Source organism: Bombina bombina, chromosome 4 (genome assembly GCF_027579735.1).
Source record: "Bombina bombina isolate aBomBom1 chromosome 4, aBomBom1.pri, whole genome shotgun sequence".
In the NCBI taxonomy this organism is placed as follows: domain Eukaryota; kingdom Metazoa; phylum Chordata; class Amphibia; order Anura; family Bombinatoridae; genus Bombina; species Bombina bombina.
This window is the reverse complement of record NC_069502.1, coordinates 709555667-709571072: the sequence shown is the minus strand read 5'-3', so window position 1 is coordinate 709571072 and position 15406 is coordinate 709555667.

Sequence of the window (15406 nt, the reverse complement as noted above, 5' to 3'; positions counted from 1 at the left end):
CCATTTTTGCAATACTGTTTAAAGAAATATTATTGCTGGCAATAATTGGCTAGGTGGGCCTGGCACACAGGCTGCAAGGCAGGAGGAAAGTGCAATTCAATGGCACGAGCAAACTGAGGATTCACAACAACTATTACCAAAAATTGTATTTTTTAATTATTAAGAATTCTGTGACAACAAATATGATTGGTGTAAATATTTTTCAAGTAGGCCTGGCACACATGCTTGGAAGGCAGTAGAAAAGTGCAATTCTAGGGCACGAGCAAACTGAGGATTAAGATCAACAATCAAAATTTTTTTTATTTTTAATTAGTAACTATACTGTCTGTGACAACAATTATGATTGGTGTAAATAGTTGGCTAGACGGCCTGGCACAAAAGGCTGGCAGTGGCAGGCAGGAGGTAAATGCAATTAAATGGCACTAGGAGACTGAATATTTGCAGTCCAAAAAATTATGATTTTTTTTTTATATACTGTTACAAGAATTATGATTGGTGCCACTAATTGGCTAGTTGGGCCTGGCACACAGGCTGGCAGATATGAGTCGTGGATGGTAGGTAGGGCAGCAATTTAACACAGTATGCTGTGTAAGTGACAAAAACACAGGCCTGATAGAAAATTAAGTTAGATTACACTAGCAAAATATTTAAAAATTTTAGATTTTAATATTAAAATTATGTTAAGAAGTGCAATGCACATATGACTCTATGAGTGGTCGCACTGGCTGGCTGCTACGTAGGGCAGCAATTAACAACAGTATGCTGTGTAAGTCAGATAGACAGTTAGACACAGGCCTGTTAGAAAATAAAATTAGATTACACTAGCATAATGATTTAAAGACTTTTTTTTGGCAATTTAAAGAAAAAGGTTACATACATACATATGAGTCGTGGCTGATAGCCTTGGAGGGGCAGCTATTAAAAACAATAGGCTCTGTAAGTCAGATACACACACGCCTGATAGAAAATACTATTAGATTACACTAGAAAAATTATTTAAATTATTTTTTTGGGGGGGGAATTAAAAAAAGGTTAAACACATATGAGTCGTGGCTCATAGACTAGGGAGGGCAGCAAGTAAACACAGTAGGCCCTGTATGTCAGCAAAGCACACAGGCCGGATAGAAAATTATATTAGATTACACTAGCAAACAAATTTAAACTTTTTTTTTTTATATTAAAATTAAGATGAAGAAGAATAGATATGAGTGCTGGGTGGCTGCCTGGCACAGACCAATTAACCAAAAGACTGAAAAAAATGAGGTATATTAATGCTGAGTGAGCCTGACAGACACAGGCCTGATAGTAAATGTAATTAGATTACACTAGAAAAATATATTTATTTATTTATTTTAAATTTAAAATAATGTTATAAACGGATATTAACACTGGTGGCTGCTGGCTGGCACAGAGCAATGAACCAGAGTATATGCTGTGTGACACTGGCCTGATAGAAAATGAAAAAAAATTACACTTGCAAAATAATTACATTTTTGGTTAGTTAAATTTAAACTAATGTTGTTAGGGAGATATCAGTGGTGGCAGTAATCATATGCTGTGAGCCTTAAACACACAGCCTGAAAGCCAGGCAAATGCTAATAAAAAAAAAAACCGGAAAAAAAAAAAAAAAATGGCACGAAATATATATAAATATAGCCATAAACAGGGCTTTTTGGGGTGCTGTGCTTGCAGCAGAGATGAGTGGAGTCCTTCTGGACTGTAAATACACTAGCCTAGCTATGTTTTTCCTATTAATGTCAGGAGCAAAAACACAACACGTCCTCTCATTAAGAAAGCAAGGTCGTTATGAGTCTAAAATGGCGGATTCCGAGTAGCTGGGAGGGTCTGTGAGGGAGTGTCTGATGTTGATTGGCTCTAATGTGTCAGGCGGCTTTGACATAAAGGGTCAAAGTTTCCTCAATGATGACACATAGGGGCGAATCGAACATCGCCATGTGTTCGCCCACAAACGCGAACGCGAACAAGCTATGTTCGCTGTGAACCGTTCGCAGGCGAACAGTTCGGGACATCACTATTGCCGACACGATATCCGGAGTTTTCACCTTGCTCCTTGTGGAGGATATACAGCTTATCTTACATGGATAAGGGGACTTTGCTTCCATTGTAGACATCCAATCTGTCTCACTCTGCTACTACCAAGATATTGCCCTTCCAGCGTACTGACTGCTGTTAAAGGTCAGCCTGCTCGTTTGCACCTTTTTCACAAAGATTGCCATCACACTTGTGAGTACCTGTCTACCATACAATGTATACGCTTCACATCTAGTTGAAAGTATTACACCATGAGGCGCTTTCTTTCTTTTTACAATTTTTAGATTCACTGACTCACCATCGGCTTCAAGAAACTGCTGCCTCCATATTTGAATTCTTTACGAACTTATATTGCTTTTAGCAATTCTATTTGCAAGTTGACATTTATTGCATTCACTGTTTTTTCACTTTTTATGAAGAACATTTATATTTGTTTTTTCTTCACAAGAATTTTCATTGTCTTAGTTTATTATAAACATTTTTTTTGTGTGTGTTTTCGCACATTTGCTTTTTTCGTTTATCCATATATTGACTGCTTTTTACGACCATTTACTAATTGGCGCACCCTATTTTTTATGCTTTTCATTATAAAAAATTCTTTAAAAAATATGTAATTTCCCTCTTTAGTTGTAGGTTCCCACCTTTCTAAAGAAAAGAAAATAGCGACCAGGCTCATTTGCATACATTTGAATAAATAATTAGACAGCATATCTCAGAAACTAAATCTGCTAGGCTGTGATAATAAATAATCATTTAATTATAATTAGATTCCAACACACTTGGAGGATTAACCATAACAAGGCTTTTATATCTAGATTAATTTCTTATCATCTACACGGATCTGAGCCTTCAAAATAGCATCCAATAGGCAAATTACTGACCGGTTGACAACCCTATTTCCCTCTGAAATGCAACCCTTATTGACAAATACACAGATAAACAATAGTATTCATTTTCCTTCTTCTTTGATTTGGTAGTGAGAGTGTGTTCAGGCTGGGATGAAGGAAATCAAATAGTTACTTGAATACTGAAGGTCAATAATGCAGCAAAAAAAAAAAAAATAGCCTACTCTGGGTAATGGAAAGCAATTTGATACAGGATTCAATGTATGAAAATATTATATGATTCCATTAAGGTGTATTTATAATTTTTATTCCATCTGTTTGGGAGTGTTCTTTTAGAAGTGCCAGGACCTTTGGGGGTTCATTCTTTAAATTACCCTGGAAGTGTTCAAATATATATATGCTATAACAGTACTCTTAAAGGGACTGCCTACGTGAAAATTGTTATTGTTTAAAAAGATAGATAATCCCATTATTAGCCATTCCCCAGTTTTTCATGACCAACACTTTATATTAATACACTTTTTACCTCTATGATTACCTTGTATCTAAGCCTTTGCAGACTACCTCTTATCTCAGTCTTTTACAATCTTGCATTTTAGCCAATCAGTGCTGGTTCTTGTATAACTATTATCATTCTCCACAGGAGTGAGCACAATGTTATCTATATAGCACACATGAACTAGCGCTGCCTGGCTGTTGTGCAAGATTTAAAAAGCTAATGAAAAGCGCTGGGATAAGGGGCAGTCTGCAGGGGCTTAGAAACAGGAAAACTTAGTGGAGATAAAGTGTATTAATATAACAATCCTGTTTAGTAAAGGCGGTGTATGGGAACATCCCTCCACGATAGGGACAATTAACACCTTGCAGTTACATTTTTCTGTAGCCTTCCAATAGATTTACACAGAAACAGAGCCTGAACTAAATTAGAACAGATCCCCAAGATCTTACATTTGTGGGGGTTGTTCCCATCCATCAATACAACTGAGGGAATTAACCTTATAAAACAGTAAATAATTCATCTTTGGTTATCACAGGCGACCTAATTATCCCTATTTGAGAGGGAAAGTCCTTGATTCTGAGCTCTGTCCCACTGAGATATCCATATTCTGATTTGAAGAATTTCCCTTAGCCCCACTCCCAAACCACCCAGATCCTTCCACAAACCACACACACACCAACTGATAGATCAGATACATCCATGATCCTGCTCACTGTCCACCCATGACCCCAACCTTCACAACACAGCCCCCCTCAACCTCCTGAGTCCCTAATACCTAGCCAGTACGTTATCATTGGTGTACAAATTCACATTCTTGTTAACGTCAATATCAGATTAAGCCACTTTAAAGGGACAGTATACACCATTTTTCATATAACTGCATATAATAGACAATACTATAAAGAATAATATGCACAGATACTGATATAATCTAAAATCCAGTATAAAACCATTTTAAAACTTACTTAGAAGCTTCCAGTTTAGCTCTGTTTAAAAGGTTACTGGAACACCCACTGCAAGTGGAAAAAAGCAGACACTCACCCCTCCCCCTTCCTTTGCATATGAAAAGACCCTTTACACAAACAGAAGCAATCTGGAGTAGGTATACAGTATTCTCCTAAAACTTTGGGGCTTCATTAGGAGTCTGAAAATCAGAGCAATGTTATTTTAAAAAAAAAGCTAAACTATCCATTTAAAAAAAATAAAAAAAAACAGTATGGGCTATATAAATGGATCATCTACAAAACATTTATGCAAAGAAAAATCAAGTGTATAATGTCTCTTTAACCAAAAGGGATATTTAAAGGTACAGTCTAGTCAAAATTAATGTTTCATGATTCAGATAGAGCATGCAATTTTACACAACTTTCCTATTTACTTTCATTAACAAAATGTGCACAGTCTTTTTATATTTAAATGTTTTTAGTCACCAGCTCCTATTGAGCATGAGCAAGAATCCACAGAATATACATATATGCATTTGTAATTGGCTGATGGCTGTCACGTGATACAAGAGGAGTGGAAATAAACATAACTTTGGAATGTGTCAGAAAAAATTGCATTGTTTTTTTATCATGCATTTGTTGATTATAAGTATTTTTTCTTTGCTATATCATAAAGAGTGCATTTTAATATAAATTGCATTTTTTTTTAAATGTTCCTGTACTGTTCTTATAGTGTGTCTGGGGGGGTCACTGCCACGGAGCTTTTATTCCACATGCCAGTTGTGCACTTCCTGTTAGTTTAAAAATAAAAATAATAAGCAACTTTATTTAAATCTTTTTCATACAAAAATTTATATTTTTTTTATAATTTTTTAATAGTTTTCATATGCATGATAACATTTTCCTAAGTATAATTCCCCTTTAATTTAATTTTTTTTATGAAAAATATTCTTACATGTTTTTTTAGTTTTCAGTTTAGTTAAATTTTTGCTAGCAATGTATTAATTTTTTTCTTTAGATTTACATTTTATAACAAAGGAGTAAAAGTCTTTTCTCTCACATACAGTATGATTAAAATGTGAAAGAGAAAAAGAAAGAAAGAAAGAAAGAAAGAAAGAAAGAAAGAAAGAAAGAAAGAAAGAACAAAAATACTTTTTGCAACAGGTTTTGTTTCTACCTCAGCCGGGTTAGCCCCCAAATCAAAATTTTAAAACAAACTGCATTCAGTTGGTTAAATCTTTGTTAGATCAGGTTTGATCAATTATTTTTTTTCGTTAGATCTAGTATACAAGGAGCGGTATTAGCAATTATTTGAAGGAAGGCTAACCCATCTAACATAATTACAGAGATATTAGGTATTTAATTAGGGGGCTGGCCCCTCAAATCAAAATTTTAGACAAAAAATCATTCAGGCTAATAGATATTTGTTAGATCAGGTTTGATCAAGTGTTTATAACATTAGATCTAACAAACAAAAGCTGGTATGAACAATTATTTAGAGGGGGCTAACCCATCATCAGCCCCCCCTTAACAAAAAAATGGTCAAAAAGTTATTTAATTTGATAGATATTTATTAGATCAGGTATGATCAGACAGTTGTTTTTTTACATCAAACATAATTACATAGATATTAGGGGTTACATTTGGGGGGTCCAAATCAAAATATCAGACAAAAAAATAGTTCAGGTTAATAGATCTTGTGTATATTACGTTAGATCTAACAAACAAAAGCTGGTATTAACAATTATTTTGTGGGGGCTAACCCGTCATCAGCCTCCTTAACAAACAATTGGACAAAAATTTTATTACTAATAATCATATTGTGGTAGCTTCTATGTATCCAATATGGGGGCACTAGCCCCCATAAAAAGAAACTAATAAAAAAAACTTATTACATTTGATAGACATTTGTTAGATCAGGTATAATTAGTCAGTAGTTTTGTTAGAGCTAACATAATTACAGAGACATTAGGTATTACATTAGGGGGATACCCTCCCTCTTAAAAATTCCAAGGGAAAAATCCTTCAGGCTAATGGACCTTTGTTACATCAGGTTAGATAACTTGTTTATTATGATCATACTTTTCGTCCAATTTGTTAAGGGAGGGCTGATGATGGGTTAGCCCCCCTCAAATGATTGTTTATACCACTTATTATAAACACTTGATCTTGACTGAATGAACAAAGATCTATTATCCTGAAAGATTTTTTGCTTGATTTTTTTTAAGTAGAGGGCTAGTCTCCCAATATAATACCTAATATCTCTGTAATTATATTGGGTCTAACAAAACAATGGATGGATCATACCTGATCTAACAAATATCTATCAAATTATATAACTTTTTGTCCATATTATTATTATGGTGGCAAGCACCCCATACTAAATACATAGAAGCTCTCACGATGTGATTATTAATACCACCTTTTGTAAGTTAGATCTAACATTATAAACACTTGGACTAAATTGATAACAAAGATATATCAGCCTGAATTATTTATAATAATTCATATATATATAATGATATTTCTTCCCTTTAATTTGTTCCCAGTGATTAATTTTACCTGCTAAGGTGTATTACATTGTTTACAAGTAGCTCCTTTATCCTTATTTAGACATTTGAAATAGCTGATGTAGCCTGTGGTATCCCCACCTATACTAAAAGATTCTATACTTAAAGGGACATAAAAACCCTTTTTTTCTTTCATGGTTTAGATAGAACGTGTGATTTTAAACAACTTTCCAGTTTACTTCTATCATCTAATTTGTTTTGTTCTCTTAAAATCATGTGGAAAGGGATACCTAGGTAGACTCAGAATCTGATGATTGGTAGCTGCTCATATATGCCTTATGTTATTGGCTCTCCCATTGCATTCAGCGAACTCCCAGTAGTGCATTGCTGCTTCTTTAACAAAGGATGCTAAGAGAATGAAGCAAATTGGCTAATAGAAGTAAATTGGAAAATTGTTTAAAATTGTATTTTCTCTCTGAATCATGAATTAAATAATTTGGGTTTAATGTCCCTTTAAATATTGGATACTGACAAGCTATGTAAACACAGCCAGCAGACATAATACTCCCAGCAGGGTGTAGGAGAGATAATTAATAAAATGTTAATTTTCCATTGTTCTCTCTAAGGGGTCGACTATCTAAAGGTCTTTGGACTTACTTATAAGTACAAAATACAAAGCGTAATTGTTGTTTTGTCGTAAAATTGGCTGAACAAGGATGTTCCATGGCATGTATTAAATTTTATCTCAAATCCGAGCCTAAGGCCCTTATTTATCAAAGGTCTTACGGACCTGATCCGACAGTGCGGATCAGGTCCGCAGGACCTCGCTAAATGCGGAGAGCAATACGCTCTCCACATTTAACATTGCACTAGCAGCTCACAAGAGCTGCTGGTGCAACGCCGCCCCCTGCAGACTCACGGCCAATTGGCCGCCAGCAGGGGGTGTCAATCAACCCGATCGTACTCGATCGGGTTGAATTGTTGCAATGTCTGTCCGCCTGCTCAGAGCAGGCGGACAGGTTATGGAGCAGCGGTCTTTGTGACCACTGCTTCATAACTGCTGTTTCTGGCGAGTCTGAAGACTCGCTAGAAACACGGGCCGTAAAGCTCCTTTCGGAGCTTGATAGATAGGCCCCATATTCTCTAAACATTTCCACTCTACAGTTTTCACAGTTTTTTTCTCGCACATTAAAAATTGGTGAGATTGTGACTAAATACTTAAAATACTTTGGGCTAGATTACAAGTGAAGCGCTAAATATTGCTTTCACGAAAGCGATATTAGAACTCCACTGATTAATACCAGCGCACACAATTTTACAGTGCACTGTCCCTTTATAGATCTGTTTTTGTTGTAATAAAAAAAACACTAAGCAGTGGGTTATACTTAATAGAAATAATTGCAATATGTATTATCTGTCAATATGTATTTTATTTATTTATTTATTTTGTAAAGAGGGCTGTGGTCTCTACAGGAAGGCAAATTAATAGTTTTCCCTTTGAAGTGGCTGCTAGGAGACACCTGCTCTAGATCCAGTGATTTTTTTGCCCATGCTCCCTAAAGGACTTTTGCTGCAAAAATCATGTGACAGTGAAACTTAAGTTTTATAATGGTAGCACCTTATGTTTTATAGCTCCCTTATCTCACTAAAGGCATTGGCTAAAGTGAGAATTTCTAAGCACTCGTTTCTCAAGAAAACAAGTAAGTTGTTTGCTGTTTTTAACACACATATCTATTTACTTTGATTTAACATGTTTTTGTTACTAAAGGAGAGCTTTCATAGTCCTTCAAATTTTCCATAGTTTGTTTGGACCTATCAAATTTTTGTTGCACATTAATTCTACCAGATATGAAGAAATGACTGCAGCTTAAATATCCTTATTATTTATTCTCCATATTGGTATCATTGTATATAAAATCCCTTGTATTTTGCAACATAATCGAGAATATAAAGGTCACATGTTAAAATTAAAATGAGATGCATTGTATATTAGTTGGTATGATTACTCTAAGATTGTTATTGTCAGTAAATTAGGGTTGACAAACACATTAAAAAGGGTGTGGTTAAGGTGATATAAAGCATTAGCTTATTACTTATGAACACGTTTTTACCCTTTCATCCATTGATGTGGGTTATTAGCAAAGTGAGCAGGAACAAGGTGTGTTCAGGTGGGTCAAACCAATTGCTTAATTAAAATTTGATAGAGTTTAAGTAAAACACATGATGCAGTGTAGTGACTCACAGCCTAATTGTATAGGGAGAGAACATTGAGAGCTAAGATGATGATATCACTACAGTTGCTAACAATAATATTATTGTCAATATAAACAATAAAAACAGTAGTTTATACTTGTGTGGCCTCAAACAGCATTGGCAAACACCATAATTATTATTGTTATTATTATTATTATTATTATTAACCTGAAGTTCCTTCTTCAAGCAAATATTGGTATTATTAGTCACTTTAGTACTGGTATCAAAAGACATTACAAGATTCTATAGTCTTGTAGGAAAAATATGACATCATAAGAGAAAAAAGTCCCTCCAGCTACGATCCAGTGCCACCTCTCATCTATGCAAACACTAGTAAAGAGTGCTCTGGGTTATACCTTTATTTAGTGTAGTAGAGAACTCACTTGCTCCCTCTATGGATAGTAGTAGTACCTTGTTATGTACTAGCCAGGCATATATATATATATAATATATAATCAGGTTGCCTATGATCTAAACCAGCGGTTCCCAACCTTTTTTCTCTCCCGTACCCCTTGATTAGGCTTTTCATTTATGAGTACCCCCTCTCTTCATTACCCCCACCCATCCCTCAAAATAAAGGAAGCACTTTTTTTTATAGGGGAGGTAAGCTATATCAGAATGGCATACGACTGTATGTGTATCAACAGGATAAAAGCTCAGATTTCATTCTCAGGAGGCGCCCTGCTGTGTGACTGGCGCCCCTGGCAGCTGCCTGGTTTCCCCAAACACGTCCCGGGGGGGGAGTTAAAGTGTAATGATCATAAATATAAATATTTAAATTTGTGAGATCAGATCGATATTAACCACCCAGCCACTATGGATGTTTTTAGTTGGAAGTGTAGCAATCTGAATCAGGCAAGCACTAGCAGCAGTACTTTACTTACTGGCACTGACTATAACTTATTTGGGAATGCAGACCCACCTCGCCTGTGTGACTCTACCACAAGGTGATCATCCACACCCGGTCCACATATTTCAGGTGCAGGGGTTCCCATCTGCCTATATGCCAGGCCAGGAGCAAGCCCAAACAGCTGAAGTTCCTTAGTAAATGTCACTCTTTATTTCTTGTTAAAATTTAACCTGAGAGTTGCTTGCCTTAGGGCACTTTGAAGTAACACAGAAATATTGCATATGTTGAGGAGTATTACAAATTGAGCGCTCTGGCAGTTTTCATGAATATCCCACCCTGTCTATGGTGCGTGGAATATACAGCAGGAATATACTGGTGTGCCTTACAGTAATTATCCCACATGCATTGACACCGGAGCCTTCACTATAATGCAATAAAATGTTATGATCAAGCAGATGCCCCAATTCTCGCTCCAGCAGCGGCCCTTCCTACTATGACTTAATCACAGTTGTCTAATAGAGACCGGGATGGGAAATACCCAAGCGTATGAAACGATAGGGTCAGTGGCATCACCGGCAGTGTAGGTGGTTAGCGATACCTTTTAAATGCGGTCCACAAACGTCCTCTGACCCCTCTGAGTCGGCGGTGCAATTGAGGTGCGTTGCGTTCTCAGGAGCGGCACCCGGGGACTCACTTACTAGACCAAGGGCTTCTGGCGGAGGTAACGGCTTTGTGCGTCTCTAATCACTCACCGGCCGTAGTCAAGCCAAACTTGATGGTAGGCAGGTGTGACAAGTGCTCCCATTAAAAATTGAGAGGTTTGGGGAAGGGAAAAGCCATCAATATATAACGTGCTGTCCAGGGATTTAGGGATTTGAGCCTACTCAAAAGTCAGCCATCCGCCTGCGTGGCTTAGCTCCGCCCCTGTCGCCGCCTTTTTTTACGCGATTTTGGTATTACATATATGATGCCGCATATAAATGCGGCGCGTATATTTCACCTGTCGGCCTCTATTTTTACTCGCAAAAGCTAACATAGAACCGTGTCGCAAATTGGTATCACATATTCAGCGCAAGTATTAACCCCAATTCCGCCAACCCCAAAATCGCAAACTACCTATTAAAACTATTAACCCCTAATCCGCCATTAACCCACAATGCAATAAACCTATTAAACTATTAACCCCTAATCCGTCAAACCCACACAATGCAATAATGCTAATAAATCTATTAACCCCTAAACCACCAAAGCCCATAACGAAAATAACTAATCACTAAGCCCCCTGACCTAACACCTCCTAAATTAACCCAATTACATACATTAAAAAAAAACTAAATAACAATTAAAATAAAAAAACTAACATTACTTTAAAAATAAAAAAACTAAGTTTAAATTAATCTTAAATTACAGAAAATTAAAAATCCTAAATTTACAGAAAATAAAAAACAAAATGATCAAATTTAAAAAAATTATACCTAATCCCTATGAAAATAAAAAAGTCCCCCAAAATAAAAACACCCCCTAATACTAAACTACCAATAACCCTTAAAAGGGCCTTTTATAGGGCATTGCCCTAAGTTAAACAGCTTTTTTTCTTAAAAAAAATACTAAGTCCCCCCTCTATCAGTAAAACCCCCCACCCACCAAACCCCCCAAAATAAAAAAACTAACACTAAAAAAACCTAAACTACCCATTGCGGTGAAGTCTTCTTCCAAGCGGCGACCTCTTCTATCTTCATCCAGGACCACGGAACTGAAGACTGGCGAAGTTTTCTTCCAAGCGGCGACCGGTTTCTGAAGTCCAGCGGTGAAGTCTTCTTCCAAGCGGCGACCTCTTCTATCTTCATCCAGGACTGCGGAACTGAAGACCGGTGACCGTGGAGCCATGGAGTGTGGAGGATCCTCTTTGTACGATCGCCGCCATACACTGAATAGTAAATTCAAGGTACGTGATTAAAAATGGCGTCCCTTTAATTCCTATTGACTGATTTGATTCTTCAAATTCAAATTAGCCAATAGGATGAGAGCTACTGAAATACTATTAGCTGAGTTAGGCTTTTTTATTAATTTTTTTATTTTATTTTTTAGATTAAGGTTATGGGCACTCTTAAAAGAGCTGAATGCCCTTTTAAGGGCAATGCCCTTAAAAAAAGCCTTTTTTTTATTTTGATAGGGATTAGGTATTATTTTTTTATTTTTGATAATTTTGTTTTTTATTTTCTGTAATTTTAGCTTTTTTATTTTCTGTAACTAGCTTCATTTAAACTTAGTTTTTTTATTTTTAAAGTAATGTTAGTTTTTTATTTTAATTGTAATTTAGTTTTATTTTAATTTATGTAATGGAGTTAATTTAGGGGATGTTAGCTAAGGGGACTTAGTGATTAGTTATTTGCGTTGTGGGATTTGGCAGTTTAGGGGTTAATAGATTTATTAGCATTATTGCATTGTGTGGGTTTGGTGGATTAGGGTTTAATAGTTTAATAGGTTTATTGCGTTGTGGGTTAATCGTGGATCAGGGGTTAATAGTTTTAATAAGTAGTTTGCGATATTGGGGTTGGTGGATTTAGGGGTTAAAACTTTTATTAGGTAGTTTGCGACGTGGGTGAATTGCGGATTAGGGGTTAATAGTTTAATTAGGCATATTGCGATGTGGGGGGTTGTTGGTTTAGTGGTTCCGATGTGGTTTTGATGGCAGATATAGGGGTTTTACGTGTCGAGTTTATTTTTGGGAGGTGGGTTAGACTTTTACCGGAGATTTTATTTATTTTTTATTTTCTTAGGCGCCGGCAGTTTCTAAAGTGCCGTAAGTCACTAGCGACTCCAGAAATTTGTATTTATGCTCATTTCTGGACATCGCTAGTTTATCCGACTTACAGCACTTTATGAACTGCCAGCAGGATTTAAGGTAATACCCCAATGTGCAAGGTGAAATTACGGGCGGCGCAGGCTTCCGCGCTTGTGAAAGCTTGAGATCTGAGAATATCTAGCTTTGCTTCACATGCAGTGCAGAGAAAAATGTTAACTCTTAAACAGTGATAACTTTAACTAAAAACATTTTTGGCAGTGCATGTATATTACAAATATGTTTCTTTTCAAAGATGTAATTCATGTATGTGCATTTAAATTTTGTCTGGAATGTCCCTTTCACTCATTCAAATCAAGAGACATACAGTCTGTTTAAAGGGACAGTTTGCTCCAAATTTTATTGTTTAAAATGTTTTATTGTTTAAAAAGATAGATAATCCCTTTATTACCCATTCCCCAGTTTTGCATAACCAACACAGTTATATTAAAGGGACAGTATACACTCATTTCCATATAACTGCATGTAATAGACACTACTATAAAGAATAAGATGCACAGATACTGATATAAAAATCCAGTATAAAACTGTTTAAAAACTTACTTAGAAGCTCTCAGTTTGGCTCTGTTGAAAAGGGAGCTGGAAAGCCCACTACAAGTGGGAAATAAGACACTCCCCCCCCCTCCCCCTTCTTTTGCATATGAAAAGACCCTTTACACAAACAGGAGCAAGCTGAAGTAGGTAGCTGACGGTATTCACATAAAACTTTGGGGCTTGGTTAGGAGTCTGAAAATCAGAGCAATGTTATTTAAAAATAAGCAAAAATATCCATTTTGTTAAGAAAAAAACCTTTATGGGCTATATAAATAGATTATCTACAACACGTTTATGCAAAGAAAAATGAGTGTATAATGTCCCTTTAATATACTTTTTACCTGTATGATTACCATGTATCTAAGCCTCTGCAGATTGCCCCGTTATCTCAGTTCTTTTGACAGACTTGCATCAATTAGTGTCCTCTCATAGGTAACTCCACGGGCGTGAGCACAATGATATTTATATTGCACACATGAACTAACGCCCTCTAGCTGTGAAAAACTGTCAAAATGTCCTGAGATAAGAAGTGGCCTTCAAGGGCTTAGACATTAGCATATGAGGCTACCTAGGTTTAGCTTTCAACAAAGAATACCAAGAGAAAAAAAGCCAATTTGATGATAAAAGTAAATTGGAAAGTTGTTTAAAATTGCATGCCCTGTCTGAGCCATTAAAGTTTAATTTTGACTAGACTGTTCCTTTAAATAACAGTATTCTACCTGGTGATATTTCAGTAAATAGCAAATTATTCCAGGCACTGCTGTCCCACACCTGCATATTATTCTCATGCTAATCTTTGCTTTATATACATCATTCTGTCTATCATGTCTACAGTGTCCATTTAAAATAAAAATACACTTTGTTTACTATTTTTTAAATAATTCAAAAGGGTTAAGCACATAGTCAGATTTGCATCCCTGGAATATATCTATTTATCTCTAGATGAGAAAACAGCAAGTGACAGGAGTATACGCAAGTATACCTATTCCTGATTTGCTGACCAGATGTAGCCACAACTGAAGTGGCACACGAGCACCATTTTCATCAAATATTTAACCCACTTGCAGTGTTATTTCAAAACATAATAGATTTGTTTAAAAATAAAATTCTGTAATGCAGTATCCTTTTATTTTTACACCAGAATGTTCCTTTAACGTTTAAAGGGACATTAAACACTATATACATGCTAGATAGAATGATGTATACAAATCAGTGGTTTGTATGAGAATAATATGCAGATGTGTTTTTTAAATTATATTAGTTGTTTCAATATATAAAAAAAAGTGTAAAGTTTTAGTGTCAATAAACCAATATGCAGTTAAATTACAGAAAAAGGAGATAAATCATGATTTGTTTTCATGGACATAAATGAACATTTTATAATACAAACTCAAGGTGTCTAATGTCTATTTAATCACCAAATAGATAAATAAATATTTTCCGGTAATTCAAACTGTGAACTCTTCTGATACTATGAATATGTTTAGTATGAGGTTACTAAAATTCCCCAGCATCTACAAAATAATAAAGTTTTGTTATTTATTGCTATTTACTTTAATGGGATATGCATTCAAAAATGTGACTTTCATAATTCAGAGGACATTATTTTAAACAACTTTCCAATTTACTTAGATTATATTCATTTGCTTTGTCCTTTTTGTATCCTTTGTTGAAACACATACATAGGTAGGCTAATGTCCAGCAATGCACTAATGGGAGCTATATGCTGATTGGTGGCTGCACATATATGTGTCCATCCAGCTCCCAGCAGTTCCTTCATCAAAGGACACCAAGAGAATGACACACAAACAGGAAAGTTGCTTATATCTGTATGCTCTATCTGAAACATGAAATAAAAAAGTTTTGCTTCATCTCTCTTTAATAAAATAGATTCATATACTCTGCTTTTAAATCTTATCACAGTGGGTTAATGGCCCGGGCCATGATGTAAAAAAAACACCACTATCTTTAACATATTCAGAGATAAAGAAAATCTGCAGAATTTCATTACATTTCCAAAGAAATCAGCAAACACCATGTACAGAACTTAAATGAA